General features: G+C 40.1%; 1 protein-coding gene across 6 annotated transcripts in view; it reads right to left on the bottom strand.

The window, feature by feature from the left end:
* The window catches only part of FHIP1A (FHF complex subunit HOOK interacting protein 1A), a 294,902-nt gene that overhangs the window by 198,325 nt on the left and 73,801 nt on the right, over nucleotides 1–22,776 (bottom strand). Inside the window, exon 3 of one of the 6 annotated variants that reach the window (XM_079154187.1) lies at nucleotides 1,244–1,462. The exons of the other annotated variants lie outside the window; for them this stretch is intronic. The gene's annotated coding sequence lies outside the window, so the exon portion shown is untranslated. The remainder of the gene's footprint in view (nucleotides 1–1,243; nucleotides 1,463–22,776) is intronic. 6 annotated transcript variants of the gene reach the window in all.

Genomic DNA, 22,776 nt, shown 5'->3' with positions numbered 1-22,776 from the left:
GAAGGTCACATAAGGAGTTTGCTGGTAATTACTAGTTACCATTCCAACAGTCAGTTTGCTCATTTTTGTTGTTGTTGTTGTTGTTGTTATTAGCAGAATTTGGTTTGACTTAGGTGTTAGTTAGCCTCTGCCTCGTATGACTCTGGGTTAACTCCACCTTCAAGGTTAAAACTTCTGATGGGTCCCTGTGAGGGGTCGGTGCAGGTAGTCTAATGAGGGGGTCTGAGCTAAGCTTCCCTGCTCCTATAAAGGAGAGAGAAGAATGGATGGAACTCTATATTCTGGACACACTGCAGCCACTCTGCAATCTTGACAGTGGACCGCCCAAGGAAAAACGCATTGAAGAAGAGGGGAGGAGAGAAAGCCTATTGATGACAATGTAGAGATATCAAGCCAAATGGTCCTGAAATGCATCATAGAAATACCCGTTAAGTGAGATAAAGTTCCTCACAGTTAAACTGAATTAGGGGTGTGATGCGCTGGCATTAGAAGTTGGAGATATGGCGAAAACTCTAGTTACCCATCATGCTCAGGTTTGGATAGTAAATCGTTCATTTAAATAGCTAACCAATTGATAGAATGGCAAAAAGTATATAAATGTTAATTTCATTTCGACATATGAACATGCATTATGCACTCATCCACTAAACTTTTTATGCAGGAGGTGTTCTGTATGAGACTCTGCTCATTGGTATTACATGTCTCCTATCTAGCATAAGACTCCCATTAATGTGTCCTTTCATCATTTTTCCAGTTTGGGTCTCTGAGTTTTGGTGGGGGGATTTATTTTTTGGTAGTACTGGGGATCAACTCAGGGGTGTGCTACCTCTGAGATACACCCCTAGTCTATTTTATTTTTTGAGACAGGGTCTCACTAAATTGCCCAGGCTGGCCTTGAACCTGAGATCCTCCTGCCTCAGCCTCCTGAATCACTGGGATTACAGATGGGCATCACCACACCCAGCCAGTTTATGTCTCTTTAATATAGATTAACAATTTTAATGAAGATTAATGGCAACACTTTCTAAACAAGATGAACACAGAATCCTTACAGAACTTTAACAATTTTTCACAACAATTTTTCAGCTGTGTCACCTGAGTAATTTTTTAATTGACATATACTCATCAAGTTTTTCTAAAGATTAAACTTGGTTTTCTGAGAAACATCTTCTTGCTCTCATATTTAACTAGTTTTTATCATGCTTAAATAAATTATTTAATTACAATATTAAGTACAACTTACACAAACACACAGTCGACCGCTGGTAAGCAAAATTCAACCAGAGGCAGCACAAGTGGCAGGTCCAGGGTAACAGCCAGGAGGCACTACTGTCCAGCACACTGTGAGCAGAAGTCCTACACACAGGGAGAGCGTGGAGAACTGGACGATCAGGGACTCTGGGGAAGTCAAGGTCAACTGAAGAAGCGTCCACCCAGCAGCATGCTCGGTAAACATATTCTCCTGGTAATGTATTTTGATGAACAAAAGTTTTTAATTTCTATGAAGTCCAATTTATTTTTTCTTCTGTTGCTTATACATTCGGTGTCAAATCTAAGAACCCACAACCAAATTCAAGGTCATGAAGCTTTACCCCTGTGTTTTCTTCTAAAAATTTTAACTGATGTATTTAGGTCTGTAATCCATTTTGATACAAAGGTTCTTCTGTATGTGGTTATCTAGTTGACCCAGCACCGCTTACTGAAAAAACAATTCTTTACCCATTAAATGTTCTTTTAACTCTTTTAAAAAAAAGTGTCAGCTGATCATAAATTTCTGGACTCTGAATTCAATTCCATTGGTCCACCTATCCTTATGTTTTGTTTCATCTTGTGGTGCTGGGGACCAGACCCAGGGTCTCGCACAGGCTGGGCAGGCACCATACCTCTGAGCTACACCTCCAGCCCTGCCACGCTGTTTAATCGATGTGGCTTTGTAAAATACTTTTAAATCAAGAAGTGTAACTTCTGCAATTTTTTCCTACTCCTTCATTATTATTTTGACCTATCAGGGCCCCCTTGCAATTAATTCCATATGAATTTGAAGATTAACCTTTTTGGTTCCTGGAAATTAAAAAAAAAAAGGGGGGGAGGCCATTGAAATTTTGGTAAGTATTGCACTGACTCTACAGATCACTTTCGGAAATACTATCAATAATAATATCAAGTCTTTCAATCCAGACAGGAAAATGTCTTTTTACTTATTTCAGTAATGTTCTCTAATTTCTATTGCACAAGTCTATCACCTCCTTAGTTAAGTTTATTCCTAGATATTTTATTCTTTTGGGTGCTATTGTAAACAGAATTATTTTTCTTAATTTCCTTTTAAATTGCTTCATTGCTGGAGTATAAAACAAATGATTGCTAAATGTTGATCTTGTACCCCGCAACTTTGCTGAATTCATTTATTAGCTCTAACGGCTTTTGTGCATGTGAATTTGGGGTAATTTTCTATATTGAGAATTACGTCATTTGCAAACAGAATTAGTTTTATTTTTTCCTTTCCAACGTGGATGTCTTTGATTTCCTTTCCTTGCTTAATGGCTCTAGTTAAGACTTCCAGTATAATGCTCTTTAACCAGACATCCTTATCTTGTACCGGATCTTAGAGGGAAGGTTTTCAGTCCATCACCATTGAGCACAATGTCAGTTGTGAGTTTTTCACAAATTATCTTTATCCTTTTAAGGCAGTTCCATCCTATTCCTGGTTTTCTGGGTATTTTAATCATGAAAGGGTGTTGAATTTCGTCAAAAGCTTTTCTTTCATTTACTGAGATGATGTGGGATTTTGTCCCTAATAATGTGGTGAATTACATTGATTTTCCCTGTGGTTACATGGGGATTACAGTTAACATCCTCAATTTGTAACAATCTAGTTTGAACTGATGACAACTTAGCATCAACAGCATTCACGAATTCTGTCTTCATCCAGCTCTGACCCTTACCCTGAATTTATACTGGGGTTGCCAAAAATTAAATCTTTATACACTGTATGCCCCAGTACAATCGATTTATAATTATTGTTTCAAGCATTTGTCTTTCAAATACATTTGTTCAAATAACTTCCATTATTGTACTTTTTGGCTCCAGAATTTCTAATTGGTTCTATTTTATACTCAGATTTCTTTGTTTATATTACTTGGTCATAGAATGTTCTCCAGATTTTCTTTAGTTCTTTACCCTCGTTTCCTTAAGCACTTTCAGCAGACTTATACAATTACATGCAAAGTCTTCATCCAGTAAGTCTAATATCCAGGCTAAAAGATGGTGTCTGTCAGTTTCTTCCTTTCCTATGAATGGGCCATACGTTCCTGCTCTTTATATGCTTTGCAATTATTTCTTGTAAACTGGGTGTTCTAATAAGGGTTTCAAATACAGAACATATAATAATTCTTAAAATTCAACAATAAAAAGACAAACTATGCAATTCAAAAGAGGCAAAGGCATGTGCTCCTGCTGTCCTCAAACATGGCTGGTGGCTAGAGGGACAAACAATGCTGGCTGCTTAGGAGGGAGTCGGACCATGCGGGCCATTAGTTGGGCCCTAACTGAGTCAGTCAGTGGGAATGGCAGCATGTTTGTTGTGATATTTCAATTTTCTTTTTCCCACCCAATGAATCAAGATGGATGCTGCAGCTGGAACCATCGTTGACCCCGACCATGTAGGTTCTGGGTCAAGTGTCACTTCTGGACCTCTGAAGGAAGTAGGTTGGTTGGCTGGGCAACCACCTTGGCCTCCCTTCACCTCTGGGTTCCTCCTCTGCCACGTTTTGAGTGATGAGGTGAAAACCATCATTTATGGTTGAAGAAACTAGCACAGGGAATCAACCTTTCTTACAGACAGTGTTGTTTATCAGCAGCCCTTGGCCTGCTACTAGGAGGGGAGACATTTAAATGGGTAGACGTTTTGCATTTAGTAATGCTGAAAAAAGGAGCACACAGACCTAATGTGGAAATAGCCATACGAACCTTAAAGATCACTTTAGGAACCCATTCTGTTTTTCTAGACACTTCACTAATCCTGTGACTTCAGGAATCCACCTCTGTGGTGACATTTTTTGGCCTGTAGCATGTTGCAGCATTTAAGTGTCTCAATCTATAAATTTCTTTTCTGAATTCATGTGATTGAGAGAACTAATCTCTGTTGGAGAGAATACTGATTGCTTACTGTATGCCAGTTACTGCACTAGGCCCAGAACTTAAGTAAAAGTCATTTTACAGATAAATTAAAATTTACAAAGTTAAAGTAACATGTTCACTTGATTAGATCAAGAATATTTTTTCCAAAGCTGGCTACTTAAGAGCACGTCTTTGTCTTTGGACTATGTAAACCACAGTTACGGAAGACATGCGTGAATCATAACCTAAAAATGAGACATGAATTTACCAGGTTCGGTGGTGCACACCTGTAACATCAGCGACTTGGGAGGTTGAGGAGGATTGTAAGTTCAAGACCAGTCTCAGCGATTTACAGAGGCCCTAAGCAACTTAGACCCTGTCTCAAAATTAAAAAAAGAAAAAAAAGGCTGGAGATACAGCATCCCTGGGTTCAATCCCCAGTATCAAAAAAATTAAAATTTAAATTAAAAAAATTAAAGATAAAAATAAATTGTATTTCTTTTAAAAATTTTTTCTTAAAAATAAAAAGGGTTGGGATGAGTACTTACCTTGGGCTCAATCCCCAGTACACCCCCCCCAAAAAAAAAAAAAAACCAAAAGAGGCAAAGGACCTTAAATGACAATTCTCCAAAGGAGATATGTAAGTGGCCAACACACACATGAAAAAATGTTCAACATCATTAAAGAAACACAAATGGAAAACACAATGAGATCCCACTCCATACCTTCCAGAATGCCTATAACAAAAAAAAAATTTTTTTTTAATTAAATAAATCAGAAAATAACAACTGTTGACAAGGATATAGAGAAAAAGAAGCTCTCGAACATTGCTAGTTAGAGTATAAAATATAATCACTGTGAAAAAGTTTGGCAGTTCCTTATAAAGATAAAACACAGAATTACCACATTACCCAGCAATTCTTCTTATAAACTGAAGGAACTGAATACAGCTATTCAAACAAATACTTGTGAATATATGTAAATGCATACTTCATGAATTTTCACAACAGCATGATTCATAATAACCAAAGGATGGAAATGACCCAAATGTCCATCAATAGACAAATAAACAATGGTTAGCTGGGTGTGGTGTTACACATCAGTAATCCCAGCAACTTGGAATGCTGAAGCAGGAGTATCATAGGTCCAAGGTCAGCCTGGGCAACTTAGCAAGACTCAGTCTCAAAATAAAAAGTGCTGAGGCTGTAACTTGGTGGTAGAGCACCCTTGGGTTCAAACCCAGTATTGCAAAAAAAAAAAAAACAAACAAACAAACAAACAAAAAAAAAAAAGTGATATATACATCTGGTAGAATATTATTCAGACATAAAAAGGAATGAGGTATTGATAAATGTTTTGTTTAACTTAAATGAACTTCAAAAACATGATGCTAAGTGAAATAAGCAGACACAAATGGTCATTTTATGTGAAATATCCAGAATAGGCAGATCCTTAGACACAGAAAGCAGATCTGTGGATGCCAGGGGACTGGGGGAAGAGAGAATGGACAGGGACCATTTAAAGGGCACAGGGATTCTTGTGGAGAGATGAAAAGTTTTGAAATTGGGGGCAGCAGGTACACAAAATTATAAATTACTAAATGCCTATGAGTTTTACATTTTAGAGTGGCTCACTGCACACTATGTAAATTTTACCTCAACCAAAAAAGGAAAGAGAAAACTTCTGTCACTTAAACTGTATCTCTAAGTCAACCCTAAGCATCAGAGCTTCATGCTTCAACCTCGCTGCTTTGCATTCTGAAAGGATGACTTCTACTAAACTGTCCTCTGACGTCGTGAGCTCAGCTTGAACTGAGGGCGCTATGTGAAGAGACCATCTCACCGCTGATGGAAGGAGGTTGGGCAGAGAACGTGCTCTCTCTGGTCTCCCACTGCCCTCTGCTCAAGGACCCTCAAAAGGAATTTTTCTTCTGCCCCAATTCCTTAAAAGGCTCCTTGACTAGTGTGTTTTTACAAGCTCAAGATGCTGTGTGACCAAAAAATGGGTGGATCAGAGGCATTTAGGGGAGCTGCCTTAGCCACGCCGCCTTCCACTGGCTGCACGTTTGATATTGCTGGGGAAGACAGACACAGGGCGGCCAGCAAACTGTGACTCAGGTAGCCCGACTTAGAAAGAATGAACTGAATCTGATCAATTCCTTCTCAAGTGTTTGGATAGTAAGAGAAATCAGAACAAGTAAACGAAACTAAGCCACACTAATAGCCAAAGACCAGAACAAGGTCCTCGAACTCTGGAGCTAAGGCTTGTACTTTGGAAAACACATAACTGCACTCATGAACAAAAACGGGTATGATGAGACAAAAAAACACACTTGCACATAACACATAAGTCAAAGAAGAAATTCCAAGGGAAAAAGTAAAGATTTTGAACTAATAAAACCAAAAAAGACTTCGAAATTTGAGATACAGTAAAAGTACTGCTTAGGAGGAAATGTATATGGTTGGATGCACACATTAGAAAGGAAATATCTAAAATCAATAACCTAAGCTTTGACCTCAGAAAACCGTAAAGAGAAGAACAAATTAGATCCTAAGTAAACAGAAGAAAAACTAGAGTAGAAATCAATGAATTGAAATAGGAAATTAACTGAGAAAGTCAACTAAACCAGGAGCTACTTCTCTGAAAAGATCAATTAAACTGATCATTCTTTAGCCAGGTTAACTAAGACAAAAGGACAGAAAATTCAAATGACTAGTATTAGAAATGAAGGTCATGCCATCACCACTGACTCCTGGGACACCACTAGAATAATAAAGGGATAATTATAGCACAGCTCAAGTCCCTGAACTTACTGTATCATAATTGACAACTGCCTGCCTACTGCAAAGCACTGAAGAAATCCAGTGAGAAAAAAATACACAAAAGTACATCAAATTATATTGTTACCTCAATTGTGGAAGCATTCATTTAATTAACACTGGCTGCCCTCAGTGACTAGATCTCTGAGAGTTCACAGAATCAAAGCAACAGGTTCAATCTTGGATTTGGCTTCCGTGTCACGCTGGTATAAATGGCAACAGACTGCGGCTACAAGCCTCAGAAGCCACCTCGATGCGCAGGCACGATGAGGACCTGACATAGACCGCCTGAGAGATGATTTCCAGGTTCAGCTTCTGCAGACAGCAGCAGGACCCCACATCTCTCAGAACCACTAAGTACGTGACAACGTTGCCATCCTACATTCCTGTGGAAGATGCATTTATTTTCCAAAGTTTTCTGGCAGACCTTTTTACAAGAACCTATTTACCTAGCTACCAATTCATTTGTGGGCGGGGAGAGGAAAATGGATACATAACCCCAAAATTCATTACCCATGAGATATGTTGCAATAGGGCATCTGCTTCATCTTTGAAAAAAAAAAAAAAAATCAACTGGCGGGGGGGCTAGTGCAGCTGGTGGTAGAACTGGCCTGGCTGTGCAAACCCTGGGTTCCATCCCCTGCACAGCAAAAGGAGAAAACGAACCAACCAGCAAAGTGCCGCTTAGATTTCAGGTGTGTCTAAAGAAAAACCTTCCTCAAAGAACCTATATTTTTATTGAGAAAAAGAAATCCATAGTCTCTCTCCTTAATTTGTTTTCTACCATAATTACATTGGTGCATATAGTGCATACACATATTAACACAGTTGCACTTGATTATAAACACACATACAAAAAATAGAGGCTATTTTGAAGATAAATATAAAGATAAAGCTTTAAGAACCTCCCTTGACATTTTAGGAAAGTAAAATACTTTCACTTGGAAGTGTTTCTTTCCATCTAAATAACACAAGTATAGCTATTAAAAATTCATAATCTTCTGAACTTCTATCTACTGACCCAACTGAGGGAAAACTGCCCCCTCCACATACAGCCACTTTATTTTATGAAATAATCTAAATGTGATGTTTATATTGCTATACTGCTGCTGATACCACTGAAACTTAAATTCTGTGTGTTTTGTTATCCACACCAAAAGTAAACCCCACAGGGGGCTTCATTCCTATGCTCTTCAGCAAATCGATATTTGCACAGTGAAACTTGAATTTAACTGAGTGCCACTTTAACCAGCACCCAACAGTCCCCACAAGCCAGGGTGGTGGCAGTACGCTTTCCAGTGCCTAGGCAGTTTCTGTCAGCTAAAAATACTTTGAACATAAAAGCATACACTGGTGTGTCCATGGTGAACAACCTATTTGAGAAATACATAATTTAACACCTCTGACAATTTCATTTATCTTTCTGGCTTAAGGTATTTCAAAGAATTCGGTTTAGATTTTTCTTTCTGGAAATGTCTGAACACACTTACTTGGAGACCCTAAAATCATCTTTGGCTAGTTGGGTCCTTAACTTAACACAGTGAATACCACTAATACCAACTGAGGTGTCAACAGCAGTTACAGTGTGGCCTGTACTGCTTTAAATACTTTACATGTAAACCAAAAGAGTCCTCAAAACAATCCTATGAAGCAGGTATCCTATTACTTTCCCTGTTTTACAGTTTGAGAAACTGAGGTGGAGTTGCCCCATACTTGCCCCAAATGACGTGGGGCAAAGCCAGGATTCCACCCCAAGCAGATGGTTCCCAAAGTCCGCACCCCTCTTTTTATAGTATTTCTTAGGTCCCTGAGTACGTCAATTTTTCTTTAACTGAAAGGATTTTACTTGAAGAGAATGGATGATCTCAATCCAATCCAGGGGCAGGGGTGGGGACAGATGTTTCTTTGTCAATTATTAACAAATAATAAATTAGTAGGTTCTACCCCATTACTTAACAGATAGTTGTCTCTTTTATTGAGTTGCTTGCATATCAAATGATTCTTTTGGAACCTAAAAAAATGAAGAGTGGCCATAAAGTTTCCTTTGCTGCTAATTAAAAATCTCTATGTGTGGCTCCCTCATTTCTCTGCATAAATTTTTAAATTTCTCCATGTCCTCCTGGACATTTCTATATTGGCAATTACAAGTCATTAAAGCAGTCTTTTGAAATGATCTCATAGTGGCCATAAATTACCTTTGCAAAGATTCTACCTGAAAATAGTCAAACCTATCAATGCTCTAATGACTTCCAATCATCAAAATGAAAGCTTTCCAGAGGAAAACAGAGGGAAAATTAAACTCTAAAAGGAGAACAGAGAGGAATGCAGAGCTAAGTTCCAGCTGGCATGCACAAAGACTCCATGGTCACTCTGTAACTGTGCTTACTTTATAAAGTCACATTTCAAAACATGGCCCAAGAAAATTAGGACCTTAAGGAAAACTAGAGGTGTAGAACCTCCAGGAACACCAGCTGGAGTGGTTCAGTCAGCCAGGCAGGACTTGTACTGAGCACAGTTAGATTCGGGGGAAAAAGAGCAAGATCCACAGGTAAGCAGGTAAGCCCTAGGAGGCAAAGTTTCCTGCCCAGAGAAGGAAGCGGAAGTTGATACTAAAGTCACATAGGCAGAATAGACACCAGGCTCCAGTTCTTAGGAAGTAAGAAGAAAAGCAGATCTGGGCTGGGCACATAGTCCACACCGGTAATCCAGCAACTGGGGAGACAAAGACAGAAGGATCACAAGTTCAAGGCCAGCCTTGGCAACTTAGTGAGAACCTTCTGCAACTTAGCAAGACTCTGTCTCAAAAAATAAACTAAAAAGGATAGGGAAGTAGTTCACTGGTAAAAGCACTCCAGGGTTCAATCCCCAGTACTAAAAAAAAAATAAGAAGAAAATATGGTCTGGGGCCCAGGTACTCAAGAAGAGCAGTGGGTCAGATGACAACTTTGAAATCCTTCCTGTCTTCAGCTTTCCTTTGCTTCTTAACCACAGTGAGCATCAATGACCTCATTAACTCCCACCCCAAAATGTAAGTCTGCATTTTCAGGCCTAAGTGCACTCTCATCTCTTCCACCAAATCTCTAAATAGAAACCAGGAAAATTACAGTTATCACTTCTATTTATTACTTAGTAACTGCCTGAATCTGTCTAAACAAGCTCACACATTTGCTTAACATTTTTAAATTATCTTTTTAGTTGTAGGTGGACATAGTACCTTTACTTTATTTATTTGTATGCAGTGCTGAGGATCGAACCCAGGGCCTCACACGTGCTAAGCATGTGCTCTACCACTGAGCCACAGCCCCACTTGTTAACATTTTCCTTTGAGGATGGTAAGGCTTCATCTTTTAGTGAAGCTAGCAATGGGTAGGAAATACATTAGGGAGGAAGGGCGCTCGATTATGAAAAGCTCTGGAAGGACAGTAGACATTATTTCACTTTTAAGGATACCAGAACCAAACAGCACAGCCTCCCCCATGCACACTGCCCTCCCCTACTCTAGAGTCATTAAGAAATACATTTTTTTTTTGGTCCTAGAAATTGGATCCGCAGTGTTGCACATGACATGTGTGAGCTATACCACTGAGCTACATACCCAGTCCCATGGACCAAAGCTGGCCAGCCACCTCTACTTTTTTTTTTTAATGGTCCACCAGCTAAGAATAGTTTTTACATTTTAAAATGGCTGAATAAATAAAAAGGACACAGAAAAATAGGCAAAAATAAATAAAAAGGACACAGAAAAATACATACATATACATATGTATATATACATATGTATATATGTATGTATGTTGCAAAGCCTAAAATATTTTTAAAATATACTTACAAATGGCCTCCTGCAAGTCCTCGAGACAACTGTTCTTAGGACATATTTGTGCTGGCTGGTCCCCCCTTCCCTATCAAACAGTGGAAGCCCAGAAGGGAAGAGGGTTGCTGCAGAGTCCTCTGTAGAAGTGACCCCTAAATTTATACATATACCAAACACCACAGCTCAGGGTTTCTCAACCTCTGCATTATTGACATTGTTAAATTTAAAAAATTCAGACACCTCACTAAACTGACTTAGCAGGACTCTTGCTGAAGCTTGACTGGCAGGCTGAAGGCAGGATGGGGCAGCCACTATCAAGACCAGGTCAAGAAAAGGAAGCAGAGGAGCCCAACTCAAATGTGAAAATTAACATTTTGGATCATACAGTTCTTTGTTGGGGGATCCTTCTGCCTGTCTAAGGAGGTTGAGCAACATATTGGCCTCTGCCCAGCAACTGCCACCAGCACGCACATGCATGCATGTATACACACAAACACGCACACACACACACACAATTTGTGACAATCAAAAAAGCCTCGAGACACTGGCAAATATCCCCTGGAAGCAAACTCTGCATCAACTTTATATAATCAAGAGCATATATATGTGTATATACACAAAGTTGATTTTTACTTCTTCTATTTACTAGTATATCCTGACTATTATCCCAACCCAAGTCATTAAATTCTCCCCAAATCCAATTTTAATAGTAGTTCATTCTCCACTATAACTCTTCCCTGATTACTGAACTCAGCTTATTCCAACTCTTAACTATCAGAAATGCTCTTCAATGAACAACTTAATACATATAATTCTGTTTTGGGTTTCTGGCTTTTTATGATGGATTTGTACAAGAAGAATGACCAGAAGTAATTACAGATTCCTTTCCTTATTTCTTGACATGTATTATCAAATCTTTTTCTAAGTGTTCTAGCCCCTTACCTTGCCACCAGCATATTCTGGGGTACATTTCAATGAGACCTTAAGAAGCTAGATCCTTAAACCAATAAGTACAAATATCCAGAAAAATAATATTCATAAAAGTCATCATTTAGATTTTGTTAGATGCCTAAAATAGCCAACTTGTTAATTGTATATAAAATGATCAGAAATTAGGAGCTGAGGCTGTAGCTCAGTGGTAAGTGCTTACCCAGCATGTGTGAGGCACTGGGTTCGATCTTTAGCACCAAATAAAATAAAGGCATTCTGTCCATCTACAACTACAAAAAAAAAAAATTAATGATTATAAACCAAAAAAAGGGGGATAGCTTCCAAAAATCTGATCTCAAAGAAGTAAAGGATAGAATGGAAAGATGATTTAATAGGTAGGGGGCGCAGTTGAATAGGAACAATAACTACTAATGTTCTATAGAGCACAGGATTATAATGATTAATAACAATTAACTGAGTATTTCAAAGTAGCTAGTAGAATAGATTTTGAATGTTTCCAACAGAAAGAAAGGATAAATGTCTGAAGTGATGGATCTGATCATTACAAACTGCATACACAAACTGAAACTGGCTGGGGTGTAGCTCAGTGGTAGCATGTGCAAGGCCCATCCCCAGCAATGCAAAAAAAAAAAAAAAAAAAAAAAAAAAAAGGGAAGAAAGGAAACAGGTAGGCAGGCAGGCAGGCTGGTCAGTCACACCGTGCCCAAAACACGTGTACAATCATGGTGTCAATTAAAAATCAAAATAGATATTTTAAAAGGTAGCGTCCTTTCAAATCCATAAATGCATTTTTGTGTAAAGAAAAAAAGAGGTGCTAACATTCTTATCTGCAAACTACTCACTAAAACCACCTGGGAGCACAGGCTGGAAATCATCCCGACCTATGTTGTAGAAACGCTGGTTACCACTCCCTATGGAGTCTCTCCGGGCTTATTAACAGACCCAACCTTGCAGCGCACAGCAAAGAGCCAGACAAAAACCTCTACCTCCTAGACCCCTGTGGCCAGAAGTGAGGAGCGATGCCCTCCGCCTGGGGAGGACAGGGAAATCACTTAAGGCCTTTCAGGAGAGCTCCAGAGAGACCATGGGGCAGATGGACTGTGGCGAGCTCTTCTGCCTCCTGACCGTTCCCTTCTCTCCTGGGAACAGGACCTGCAGAGGGCCAGAGTCTGGCACTAGCCAGGAGGACATGAGGACGAGGTTCGCACTGCAACACAGTGGAGCAGAGACAGGGAACCCAGTCCCGACAACCACGGAACCACTCTGCCTGGAGTGCCTTGTGCCATACTTAGTTTATTTAGAAGAAATATAATTTAACAGAAGATATTAGGAAGGAAATTAAAAAATTCTTAGAGGTAAATGAGAACAAAGAAACATCATATCAAAATCTCTGGGACACTATGAAAGCAGTACTTAGAGGGAAATTTATTTCATGGAGCGCATTTAATAAAAGAAGTAAAACTCAACAAATAAACAACCTAACACTACAGCTCAAAGTCCTAGAAAAAGAAGAACAGAACAGCACCAAAAGTAGTAGAAGACAGGAAATAGTTAAACTCAGAGCTGAAATCAATGAAATTGAAACAAAAGAAACAATACAAAAAATTGACAAAATAAATAGTTGGTTCTTCGAAAAAATAAACAAAATTGATAAACCTTTAGCCACACTAACAAAGAGAAGACGAGAGAAAACCCAAATCACTAAAATTCGGAATGAACAAGGAAATATCACAACAGACAGGATGGAAATACAAAACATAATTAGAAGCTATTTTGAAAATCTATACTCCAACAAAATAGAAAACTTCGAAGACATCAACAGGTTTCTAGAGACATATGAATTGCCTAAACTGAACGAGGACATGAACAATTTAAATAGACCAATTTCAAGTACTGAAATAGAAGAAGTCATCAAAAGCCTACCAACAAAGAAAAGTCCGGGACCAGATGGGTTCTCAGCCGAGTTCTACAAAACCTTTAAAGAAGAGCTCATTCCAATACTTCTCAAAGTATTCCATAAAATAGAAGAGGAGGGAACCCTCCCAAACTCATTCTATGAAGCCAATATCACCCTGATACCTAAACCAGACAGAGACTCATCAAGGAAAGAAAATTTCAGACCAATATCCTTAATGAATATCGACGCAAAAATTCTCAACAAAATTTTAGCAAATCGCATACAAGAACATATTAAAAAGATAGTGCACCATGATCAAGTGGGTTTCATCCCAGGGATGCAACGTTGGTTCAACATCAGGAAATCAATAAACGTAATTCACCATATTAATAGACTTAAAGTCAAGAATCACATGATTATTTCAATAGATGCAGAAAAAGCATTTGATAAAATACAGCACCCCTTCATGCTCAAAACACTAGAAAACATAGGGATAGTGGGAACATTCCTTAACATTGTAAAGGCCGTTTATGCTAAGCCCATGGCTAATATCATTCTAAATGGTGAAAAACTGAAAGCATTCCCCCTAAAAACTGGAACAAGGCAGGGATGCCCTCTTTCATCACTTCTATTCAACATCATTCTTGAGACTCTGGCCAGAGCAATTAGACAAACCAAAGAAATTAAAGGGATACGAATTGGAAAAGAAGAACTCAAACTATCCCTGTTCGCTGATGACATGATTATATATTTAGAGGAACCTGGAAATTCCACCAGAAAACTCTTAGAACTCATAAGTGAATTTTGTAAAGTAGCAGGTTACAAGATCAATGCCCATAAATCCAACGCATTTTTATACATAAGTGATGAATCTTCAGAAAGAGAAATTAGGAAAACTACCCCATTCACAATAGCATCGAAAAAAATAAAATACTTGGGAATCAATCTCACAAAAGAGGTGAAAGACCTCTACAATGAGAACTATACAACACTAAAGAAAGAAATTAAAGAACACCTTAGAAGATGGAAAGATCTTCCATGTTCTTGGATAGGAAGAATTAATATTGTCAAAATGGCCATACTACCTAAAGTGCTATACAGATTCAATACAATTCCAATTAAAATCCCAATGACGTACCTTACAGAAATAGAGCAAGCAATTACAAAATTCATCTGGAAGAATAAGAAACCCAGAATAGCTAAAGCAATCCTTAGCAGGAAGAGTGAAACAGGGGGTATCGCAATACCAGATCTTCAACTCTACTACAAAGCAATAGTAACAAAAACGGCATGGTATTGGTACCAAAATAGAAAGGTAGATCAATGGTACAGAATAGAGGACATGGACACAAACCCAAATAAATACAATTTTCTAATACTAGACAAAGGGGCCAAAAATATGCAATGGAGAAAAGATAGCCTCTTCAACAAATGGTGCTGGGAGAATTGGAAATCCATATGCAACAGAATGAAACTAAACCCATATCTCTCACCATGCACGAAACTAAACTCAAAATGGATTAAGGACCTCGGAATCAGACCAGAGACCCTGCAGATTATAGAAGAAAAAGTAGGTCCAAATCTTCACCTTGTTGGTCTAGGATCAGACTTCCTTAACAGGACTCCCATAGCACAAGAAATAAAAGCTAGAATCAACCACTGGGATAGATTCAAACTAAAAAGCTTTCTCTCAGCAAAGGAAACTATCAGCAATGCGAAGAAAGAGCCTACAGAGTGGGAGAATATCTTTGCCAATCATACTTCAGATAGAGCACTAATCTCCAGAATCTATAAAGAACTCAAAAAACTCTACTCCAAGAATTCAAATAATCCAGTCGACAAATGGGCTAAGGAAATGAATAGACACTTCACAGAAGAAGATCTACAAGCAATCAACAAACATATGGAAAAATGTTCAACATCTCTAGTAATAAGAGAAATGCAAATCAAAACCACCCTAAGATTCCATCTCACCCCAATTAGAATGGCGATTATCAAGAATACGAGCAATTTCAGGTGTTGGCGAGGATGTGGGGAGAAAGGTACACTCATACATTGCTGGTGGGGCTGCAAATTAGTGCAGCCACTCTGGAAAGCAGTGTGGAGATTTCTTAGAAAACTTGGAATGGACCCTCCATTTGACCCAGCTATCCCACTCCTTGGCCTATACCCAAAGGACTTAAAATCAGCATACTACAGAGATACAGCCACATCAATGTTCATAGCTGCTCAATTCACAATAGCCAGACTGTGGAACCAACCTAGATGCCCTTCAATTGATGAGTGGATAAAGAAACTGTGGTATATATATACAATGGAATATTACTCAGCCATAAAGAATGATAAAATTATGGCATTTGCAGGTAAATGGATGAAATTGGAGAATATCATGCTAAGTGAGATAAGCCAATCTCAAAAAGCCAAAGGACGAATGGTATCGCTAATAAGTGGAGGATGACACATAATGGGGGGGAGGGAAGGGTTAGTGTTAGGGTTAGAGTTAGGGTTAGGGAGGGGGGCAAGTATGGAGGAAGGAAGTACTGTATAGAGGGTAAAGAGGGGTGGGAGGGGTGGGGGGAAGGGGAAAAAATAACAGAATGAATCAAACAACATTACTCAATGTAAATTTATGATTACACAAATGGTATGCCTTTACTCCATGTACAAACAGAGAAACAACATGTATCCCATTTGTTTACAATTAAAAAAAAAAAGAAATATAATTTGCTGATTTGCTTAAGGCATTGATTGTGGTGGTTACTAAACCCTAACCACCAGCATTAGAGTTCAGGTTTGGTGGTAAACTTAACCCTGACCAATATATCACCTTTTAGAGTTATTTTACTAAGGCAAAAGCACATGGAACCGGCAGGTGTCTTTTGGCTCACTGAAATACTCTTTCATTTAATCAATACCTATTGAACATCTATGTCGGGTGACAGAAACACAGGAATGAATTAAGATGCAGCTTATGCTATAAAGGAGACAACTAGACAGGTGATTAAGACAAAGTTTAAAGAGTCCTACGGTAGGAAAAGAAAGGGGTGCTTGCTATGGCAGCATATCAGAAAAGTATGGATCCTAAACTGTGGAAAGGTGAGAGGGATCACAGAAGGCGTCTCAGGTGATATGGACTTTTAACTGAGACATGAAAGATGAAACAGTAGCATGTAGACACACAAAAGGAGCAGCGAGGGAGGAGGAACTCAGTAGCAGGACGAGCATATGCAAAGGCCCAGGAGAAGCATGCCCTGCAGGAGGGAAAGAGGTCGGCTGTGGCCAGAGCACAGCTCGGGAGTGGGATGGAGGAAGTGCTCTTCCCGGGCCTGCCGGAGCTACAGAGCCTCTCAGGGCCAGACTAGGTGCCAAATTTTTTTTAATTGTTCTTTTATCACTAAATAGAGTCCAGATTCAAAACAGGCAAAGACTAATCAAAGTATATCATGGCTTTAATCTTCTATGCATCAAAATGTCGGGCACCTTCCAGGAATTACCTGCCCTCAGCCAGTTCTCTGCCTTACCATGAGATTCATCAACTGCCTGAGCCTTCCTGGACCAAGGATTAGCAGGGCTTGTCAACAGCAAGGTGGATAAGGAGGACGGGTGACCAGCGGCACAGGGGCTGGGCTGGTGAATGCAGAGGACTGTCATGATCAGACTGACCACTGGGGACAGACACACTCCAGCCATTATAGTAATGGAAGCGAGTGATGGAGGACTAGACTGGAATTCTTAGGATGAAATGCAGAGAAGGGGAAGTTGTTTGAAGAGAGATTTCACAGGCAAACTCAGGAGACCCAACCACAGAGAGGAAGAGGGTAACCCTGGATTTTTGGCCTTGGCAACTGAGAAAGGAAGGCAGCAGAGCATAAAAACTAGGACCACACATGCTGTGGAAACAGTCTGCTTACCCATCTCCACCAGTGAACCATCTGGGGACCCTGGGTAAATTACTTACAATCTATAAGCTTCAGTTTCCTCATCTATAGAAAAATGGCAAAAACAGCAGAAGTCGTCTCAAAGGGTTTTGTGACAAAGGCATGAAAGCTCATAAAACGCACCTGGTGCACAGGAAATACCTGTGGTAAATGGCAGGCAGGGATGCCCTTCGCCATGACGGGGAGCACAGTGAGGGGCAGAAACTTCAGGGGAGAAGAGTGACGAGTTTGATTTCAGATCTGCTAACCAGATCTGACTATGGGACATCCAGTAGGCAGCTGCTATGTGGCCAAAGCTGAGGAGACAGTTGTGGGAGTTAGGTGCACCTGTATAGAGGGTGGTGTCAAGGTGACATCTGAGCAAGGACCTGGCAGATGTGAAGAAGCAGGCCCTGTGGGAAGAACAGGCAAGTGAGATGTGGGGCAAAGAAAACAGCTGGGAGGGCCAGTGTGACTCAGTGACAGCGCAGACTGCAACTGCGCAGCCCTGAGTCCCTGCTTCAGTCCCCAGCAACACAGGAAAAGGGCTTGGGAACTTCCTCTACTCGAGAGCGGGGGGGTGGGAGGACTGAGGAGACGGGAGACAAGAGGAAGACCCACAAACAAGCATTCTAATAACGAAGAACCACAAAAACTAAAGAAAAAAACAAAGATATGAATGACACTGAGATGAGGAGAATGGACCATCCTTCACAGGGAACAAGCTTGGAGCCCAGAAAATAAAAGGCAGGGGCAAAACTACATCTCAATAAAAAGTGGCATTCCCTAGAACCAGGGTTTAAAGTTCGTATTTTTATGAATTACCTACAAGAACTGCATATGAAATTTCCAAGTTCACAAGGGTCAGAAAGCTCTTTTTAGTGAGTGAACTATCTCACCAAGGAGGATAAGCCTCAGGGAAATATATAGTAATCTGAGTAGATAAGAAAAAAATCCTATTTTTCAAAGAAAGAAATCAGAACATAACTTGGCTTTGGTGAAAAGAATCCAAACTTCAGTTTGCAAATAAAGTTCTGGCCTCAATCTTTGAGTTACTAATCCCCCCCCAAAAGCCATTTTAAATCACATCAACTTGGAGCTTGAAAGAAACAGAGATACCCGTCTAATGTAGATCCTAGATATGAGAGCTTGTTGAAATGCCGGTAGCTGAGTCCGCCAGGACCCACAGAATCAGACTCTCGGACTCTTCCTAGTAAAGTCAGGAGAAATTCACTGCTTCTTGAAATGTTTTTAAACAAACTCACCAGGTGATTCGTTCCCACACAAAACTTGAGAACCCCTAATCTACTTGCTCAGGGGATCATAGGCCAGAGAAAAATGAGCGACCCAACACGAAGTTGCTAAAGAGTACCCCAGGAGCAGCGGTCAAACTTCAACAGGCATCGGAATCACCTGGAGGGCTTGGCACACACATACCTCTGAGCTCCACCCACAGAGTTTCTGACTTGGTCCCAAAGTTTGCATTTCTTTTTCTTTTATTTTATTTTATAAAATTTTTTTGTAGTTGTAGATGAACACAATACCTTATTTTTATGTGATGCTGAGAATCGAATCCAGTACCTCACACATGCTAGGCAAGCGCTCTGCCACTGAGCTATAACCCCAGCCTCCAAAACTGACATTTCTAACAAGTTCCCAGATGCAGCAGATGCCACTCCTCTGGGGCCCACACTTGAGAATCTCTGCCTTGACAAGAGCTGTCAGAGTGTGGCCCCGTTTACTTAAAGACAGAGACGAGGCAAGCTACTGCAGAAATGATGTTGAAAATGAAACACAAAACATAACCACACAAATTATTTATGCTTATATACATACACACAGATACACACACACACACAAAATCCTAAGACATTCTGATCAATTAGAAAAGACAAAAATCTAGCATCAAGACTGGTTTGGGACTAATTTCTTCTGAGTTTGTAATAAAAAAGGATACCAAAAAAAAGACGTATGGTCATCTAAACTGAGAATAAAATTATAAGGGTAATGGAATAGGCAAGGAGTCAAAACTGACTGAGTAAATAAAAATACTAAATCTGCAAAAGAAAGTTTATTAACTCTATGAGAGTAGGGGTTTTTCAATCTTTTTTAGTTGTGGTGGGACACACATTTTATGTATTTTTATGTGGTGCTGAGGGTGGAACCCCGGGACTCGCACACGCTAGGCGAGCACTCTGCTGGCTGAGCCACACTCCCAGCACCCCCCTCCCAAAAGTAGGAATGAAACTGTGAAAAGAGCTGAACAAAATGAGCAAATTTCAGATTTACGTGGTTACGTAGCTGGTTTAGCTATTGGACCCTAAGTTATTTGGGGGGCATCCTTTCATATTTACTCAGAAAACCTGGTCCCCAAACCATCTTGAGGCTAGACCGCCCTTCTGAACACCTCTGGAAATGGCTCCAGCGGTCCCACACAGCCAGGGAGGCCACAGAGGAGCACCCCACTCGGCTCCCGCTCTGCAGGCGCACATTCCCAACAGCACCGAGAAAGAGGGCCTCCTGGTGCCGTGGAGACAGCTCTTAACCCTGAAACATACACTCCAATACGTGACCCGCTCAATGTCTCAGAAGTCTGCAGTTCCTGTCTCCCTGCCCTGAGCGAACATCCCGGTTCACAAGGGGAGAGTTCTGCCACTGCACCTTCCCAGGGCCGGCGCACACTGTACAGCACACACTCTTCCAACCTTCAGGGTCCATTTTCAAATCAATTTCCACTTGTGGTTCCTGCTGTGCTACCTCTAGAATCCACTATCATTTCCTCCCGAGACAGTAACAGAGCCTTTCATTATCCAAGCTGCTGCTCCCTCCACCCCGGCTTCCTTCCTCTCTTTCCTTCCTTCCTTCCTTTCTTCTGGGGATTAAAACCAGGGACGTCACTTGACCACGCCCAGTCCTTTTTTTTATTTTGAAATAGGGGCTCACTGAGTTGCTGAGGCTGGCTTTGAACCTGTGATCCTCCTGCCTCAGCCTCCAAGTCACTTGGATTACGAACATGGATCCCTGCACGCTTCCTCAACCTTCTTAGTATCCCTGTCCCGGCTTTTCCCTTCGTTATGTACTTTTTCTTTTATAGCCACACCCCACTCCCAACACCCTCCTGCCTGCCCCAAAATAACCTCATTCTTAAGGGCAAAATATTTGGTTTGTGACCTTTTCAAAACCAGGGTATCAAGTCAACGCACAAAAACTTTCTGGAGCTTCGAGGCAAGGACACATTTCAAACAGCTTCTGCCTTGCAGACGGTGAACGGTAAGAAACTGCAGACTTCCCCCAGGATCCGGCCGCGGCTGTTCTTTACCATCGGAATGATGGGGCTGCTTAGGGCCTTGAAATGAATGCTCCCTAAAACGTGAGAGGACCTGTCCCTAGTCCCTAGTCAGAGTTCACTGAGAAAAGACCTGTGACAGGGGACATGGACACACACACACACACCTACCTTAACACCAAACCTTAGAGGTCAACAGAATCAAATCCCAAATTTAAGAAATCATTACCTGGCCAGGAGCAGAGGAGCACGCTTATAATCCCAGCAACTCTGGAGGCCAAGGCAGGAGGACCACAAGTTCAAAGCCAGTTTCAGCAACTTAGTGAGGCCCTAAGCAACTTAGTGAGGCCCCGTCTCAAAATAAAAATTTAAAAGCGCTTGAGATGTGGCTCAGTGGTTAAGCGTCCCTGGGTTCACTCCCTGCTACAAAAAAAAAAAAAAAAAAAAAAAAAAAGTGCCATGACCCTTCATATAACTAAGATAAAACTTCAACACCAGCTCCAGGACTTGGTTATAGTTATTAGGTCTTGGTCTAAGGTGAGCTTCAAGTCTGTGCAATACCCTTTTCTTCTGATATGCCTTCTTAATTAGAAACAGAGGACTTCGTGGGAATTTCTGCGTACACATACCATAGATATTTAAAATTGTCTGCTCTTCTTTTCCTTATTGTAAACTGTCTTTGAAGGTACGAATTTCTCTTTAACAAATAGTACTAGGAAAACTGATTTTATACATGTAAAAGCATAAGTTGTACCCTTATGTTACGCCATACACAACAATTACCTCAAAATGGATCTCAGAACTAAATCAATAAAACTCTTAGAAGAAAACACACAGAGAAAGCTTTGTAACACTGGATTGGATAATAATTTCTTCAATACGACACCAAAAGTACAACCAACAAAAGTAAAAATAAGTAAATTGGACTATATCAAAATTAAAAACTTCTAAAATATTAAAAACTTCTGTGCATCACAGGATGCAAGTAATGGATTAAAAAGGCAACGATGGAATGAGAGAACATCTGTGCAAACCATATGTCTGATAAGAGGAATATCCAGATGGAAAACCTCAACAATCATGACAAAAAGATTTTCTTAAATGTCAAAGGACCTGAACAGACATTTCTTCAAAGAAGATATACAAATGACCTACAAATAGATTAAAAAATATTCAACACCATGAATCATTAGGGAAATGCAAGCCCAAACCTCAGGTTATCACCCCATGCCCATCAGAATGTCTACTGTTAAGTAAACAGAAAATAACAAGTATTGACAAAGGTGTGGAGAAACTAGGACTCTAATGCACTGTTGGTGGGAATGGAAAATGGTATAGCTGCTATGGAAAACAGAATCGTGATCCCCAACCCTGAAACCATATGATCCAGCAATTCTCCTCTAGATAGGCACGCAGAAGAAATGACAGTGGGAACTCATGTGTACATCCATAGTCACAGCAGTATTAGTCACAACAACCCAAGGGTGCAAGCAACCCAAATGTCCACGGATGGATAAATGGATAAACAAAATGGTATATACTTCCAATGCGATATTATTCAGCCTTATTTAAGGAAGGAAATTCTGATACATGCTATAACATGTTGACCTATACTAAGTGAAATGAGCCAGACACAGAGAAAGAAATACTAGAGGAGGTATGCAGAGTAGTTAAATGCGTAGAGACCAGAGACAGAATGGTGAATACCAGTTGCCAGGGGACAGAGAGTCACTATCTAATGGGCGTAAAGTTTCAGCTCTGCAAGACGGACAGAGTTCCAGTGATGGATGGTGGTGACAGTGGCACCATGATATCAATGAGTTTTTTAAATTATTTTTGTATATATTTTTAGCTATTGATAAACCTTTATTTTATTCATTTATGTATATGTAGTGCTAAGAATCGAACCCAGTGTCTCACACATGCTAGGCAAGTGCTCTACCACTGAGCACAATCCTAGCATAAATTTTTTTTTCACT

Source organism: Sciurus vulgaris (genome assembly GCF_902686455.1).
Source record: "Sciurus vulgaris genome assembly, chromosome: 9".
NCBI classification, from domain to species: domain Eukaryota; kingdom Metazoa; phylum Chordata; class Mammalia; order Rodentia; family Sciuridae; genus Sciurus; species Sciurus vulgaris.
Note: the sequence above shows the minus strand (reverse complement) of the source record. Positions and strands in the feature narration are given on the sequence as shown.